We start from the raw sequence: 4,661 nt of genomic DNA on the forward strand, positions 1-4,661 counted from the left end.
ATCCTGAGAAACGTATTTTTTCCGTCCTACCCAATCACCACGAGTCCCATGTGTGACAAAGACCGCCCTCCTAACCCTCCTAACCCTTTGGCCAACCAGGACTCTGTTAGCAGAGCCAACCCCCCCCCCCCCCCCCCCTACCCTCCCACTGGAGTCCTGATACCAGCAACCAACCAATAAAATCAAGCACAGGACCTGTCACTCACACTGACTGTTACACAAACTGGAGTCTAGGAGGAGACGAGTCACTTGCCGTGACTTCTGCTGAGCACCTCAGAGTGCTGCTTCTGAGTATACTAGCAAGGCAAGGTGATCTTATATATGTCATGAGTAAGCTACAAGATGAGGAGAAAAACCCACAAAACCAACCTTTTAGACCAGTTTGTTGTCAAAGAGACATTTTTGAAAACAGCGGACCCTGTCAGTTGATTAAAGAGACACTTTAAAAAGGCGGACCTGTTTTGTTTATAAAGAGACACTTTTAAAAACAGCTTTTTTTTTGTTCTTGGTTCTATAATATTCTCACTCAGGTACACGGTGCCAACAAGTGGCTTGTGAATGTGATTTGTTGTTTTAATGTGCTACAGTTTTAATAATAGATAAACATTGTTTTCTTTAATTGTAAAGCACCTGACAGAAGTCAAAGCAAACCTTTTCTTTTGAAAATGTTCTTCAACTCTGCAGTGTACTGTCAGCAGACATCCCCCCCCCCTCTATTTGTGTGTGTATCCCCCCATGAGAGTGTAATGGAACAATCCAGACAGGGCTTGCCCCATGTGTTGGACAGTGAGGACCGTCTCACTTCATGGGATTGTGGGGGGGGGCACCTTGGAGCTTCTCAACATGGGCCAGATTGGACAGCACTGTGTGAAGTGACAATCCTCACCAACCCCAGACACCTCTTCTTCTCTCCTTTACACTCTCTCTGCTTTTCTTTTACCTTTGCTTTTCACTTTCCTTTCTTCTGAACAGGAAAATGTAGGGTTCCACTCTTAGATGTGGAGTGAGGTATAAAAGAGTTTATTTTAGATTTGAACATTGTGTGTGTGTGTGTGTGTGTGTGTGTGTGTGTGTGTGTGTGTGTGTGTGTGTGTGTGTGTACGTGTGTGTATGTGCATGTGTGTGCATGTGTGTGTGCTGTTATAGTCATTACTGGGCATACAGATCCCTGTACCCTGTCCCCGTCCAAGAGAAACAGAGAACAGACATGTTTACAGAGAGAGAGAGAGAGAGAGAGAGAGAGAGAGAGAGAGAGAGAGAGAGCAAAAACTAGAGAGAGACCGAGCGAGAGAAGACCCCAATGGAAGACCCATCTCCTGTAGACGGCTAGGGAATAGGCTTACACCAGTTAACTTTAAGTCCCTTTGTGTACAAATGTATGCTCAATGCCAACAACATGTTGTACTCTGGGGGAAATGACTCTACCCTCCTCCGCTAGGCTACCCTGTTCGGGGTAGTGTTCAGTGTAGTGTTCGGGGTAGTGTTCAGGGTAGTGTTCAGTGTAGTGTTTGGGGTAGTGTTCAGGGCCTTGTCATGGGGGGGATATAATGATGGGTCCGTGGTTTAGGGTCATGAAGTGTTCACAAAGGTTCATTTGGGTTCAGGGAATGAAGCCTAGTTGAACTTTTTTACCTTCCTCTGCTGTCTGTCCCCCTTGCTCTCACACACACACACACACACACACACACACACACAGACAAGCGCGCATGCACACACACACACACACACACACACACACACACACTCATACACACACACACAGTCATTCTGTCCCTATGCGTACTTTGTCCCCAGACACGTCACTCTGCTGTTCATATTTGGGAGGAGCTGATCAAATATCGGCATGTCAGTGTTTTTGTTTGTATTTGAATACTGTATTTTATTATTATTTTTATTCAAACTGCCTCTAGTGTAATAATATTATTAACAATAATTATAATGATGGTCAGCGTTTCCTAAGTTTTAGTAAGTTATGTACAGTATAATTTATTGTTTTCCTCTATTGGGTTTTGTATGACCATATGAAACTATGACGGTCGATGAAGCATTATTATATTTAGCTGGTAGGTATTTTAGATCTAATGTGTCATTTTACCTTTTTTTTCGGGTTTTTAATTTCGTTTTTATTTGATCTGTTTTGTTTTTGTATTAACCCTGCGGACGCTGGCGAGGAGTCAGGACAGCGAGCTGGACGGTGGTGACGGGGACACGACTTGTCTCTCTAACTCACGGCTGCGTCCCTCACAATGACTTAACACCTTCATGTCCAAAACCCGTTTATTAAAAGCACTCAGACTCTCTCTGTGCGGCCAGAGAAAGGAAGGAGAAAAGAAGAAGAAGGTGATTTGTTTTTTGTAATGGTTCATGTATAATGTGAAGTTTCTTCTCTTTCTTTTGTTTTTATGAAGATAAAGAAAACAGTTGTATTATTCTCCTCTGTTTTCTCTGAACAAAGAGCCCTGCTCCTGTTTACCACCTGGTCATTCTCACTGAGACACTGTGGAACATCATTGGCTCTGGTGTAGACACACACACACACACACACACACACACAGAAACACGCACACATGCACGCACACATGCACGCACACGCATACACACACACATACAGACACACACACACACATGCACGCATACACACACACATACAGACACACACACACACACACACACACACACACACACACACACACAATCTCATACAGTATGTACTATAATCAGGACAAGCAGAACAATCTCAGTGCTGCCCTTTTTTGATATAGCCTCCTGTAAAAGCCATGTTTACCACATGAATCACATGTATTCTAGCTTAGATTAAATATACGGACCCTTATAAAGACACTTTCTGACAACAGGAAAGCAGTGTTTTCACTTGGCCCCCCTCTCCAATGATGTTCCACTGTTGGCCCCATGTAGAGATGACTTGTTTCTATATCTATGTGACTCCACATCAGGAGACTTTGCTTTGTTTTAGCTCCACTGCTATGGCGTAGCCATGTCCATCCCCTTCAGGTGTGCTGCCAGATAGTGACCCCCCCCCCCCTCCCCTTGCTATAGATGTGTTTACTCTCACGCAATCACACCCTGCCAGTTAGATGGCCCACCCTGCCATATAGTGAGCCATTCAATCATGCCTGAGCGCGTATAGCTAGGCGCCCTCGACCTCGTAGTCATACACTCTGGTTAGACCCGAATGCTGGATAAAGGGTGTCTTGGCTGGTGGCTTTACACAGTGTGGGGAAGAGAATGGGTTAAAACTTCAATCATCCCAGCTGGTAAAGTTTGTCCCCATACTAGACCCATACGATGACAATGATGATGATGATGATGATGATGATGATGATGGTGATGATGATGATGAAGACAGTGAGGAAGATAATAATTAAGACAATCAAAGTCATGAGTGGAGCTTAAAACAAAGTAAGAGTTATAAAAAAGAAAAAAATATCTTACCATCTCAACTTGAAAAATCGAGAAAGATAATTATGTAAATATAACATAGAGTTATAGATTTATATTTTGTTCATAACACAGTGTAATATAAGTTGTATATTTCATTTTTTTCTCTTTTATTGATGTTATCCATGCCACAATAAAAGCAGGAGTTGATGTACTCTTACAAAAAAAAAATAAGAAAAACGACAAACAAATAAACCAACAAAAAAAACAAGCCGTGGGCTACCACCATCTGTTGAGTTCACTTTTTTCAGTATTATTGCCATTCAAGGCTCTAATAAAGACAGCAATGTGTTCTGTAAGGTTCTGCTGGTCCGTGTGAGTTCTTGTCTTCTGCCCTGCCACACTGCTACACCTAGTTCTGGTCTATTTGGGCTAGAAATAGAATGAATAGAAGAGAAATTGTATATATATAGATATATAAGCCATATTGCCTAGAGAGGATAATAATTAAACAATACAATATACGTTATAGTAAGTAAGTAAGTAAGTAAAGATTTATTTATATAGTGCCTTTCGTACATAAATGCAACTCAAAGCGCTTTACATACAGATATACTGTATACTGTATTGTTTAATTATAGGACCGAGGTCATAACCGCTTATGGAGGTAAATGATTGACATCACTAAGAGCCAATGAACATTGGGGGGGAAACTGGGGGTGGTCAATCAGATCACAAGGGGGCGGGTGCGATCCCGTGATACCACGGAATACCTAGTATAACACAATACAGTACACACTATAAATACATGCAACAGGGCCCACCCAATGTTGCGGCACATTAGAAGTGGACATTATTGCATGTGTGCAGCATAACACAGAGAATGCCCCCACATTATGAGAGACAAATACTTTTACCACCAATGTAAGTAGCCTAGTTCTAGTTTTGGGCTGGTGCTCGTGCCGGTTCGAAGGTGGTTTAACTTGCGATTTGCTTTTCTACAGGCTACAGAGCCAAGTCATTAAGTCACTGTATAGCCTACATCTGTATACGTATCCGCTTTCTCAGCATTGCGCGAACTTCAAATACAACAACAACAACAACAACAACAACAACAACAACAACAACAACAACGGCGGACTACATCGCATATGTAGGCATGTACGTGTGTTGCTACAAGTGTGGCTCCTACATTTGCCGACTGGTCCAAAGTTTGTGCTGCTCGTTGCGATTGCTATGGACAGCGATTATGTCCAAGAAGA

The 4,661-nt window shown here is 42.5% G+C and overlaps 1 protein-coding gene across 1 annotated transcript in view; it reads left to right on the forward strand.

Moving 5' to 3' along the window:
- Window positions 1–3,744, forward strand: part of sox5 (SRY-box transcription factor 5) — an 88,803-nt gene extending 85,059 nt beyond the window's left edge. The window contains exon 13 of the mRNA XM_080538324.1: window positions 1–3,744. This exon is cut by the window's left edge and continues 414 nt beyond it. The gene's annotated coding sequence lies outside the window, so the exon portion shown is untranslated.
- Window positions 3,745–4,661: the final 917 nt, after the last annotated feature.

The sequence above is a fragment of the Nansenia antarctica genome (assembly GCF_963989245.1).
Source record: "Nansenia antarctica genome assembly, chromosome: 8".
Classification (NCBI taxonomy): domain Eukaryota; kingdom Metazoa; phylum Chordata; class Actinopteri; order Argentiniformes; family Microstomatidae; genus Nansenia; species Nansenia antarctica.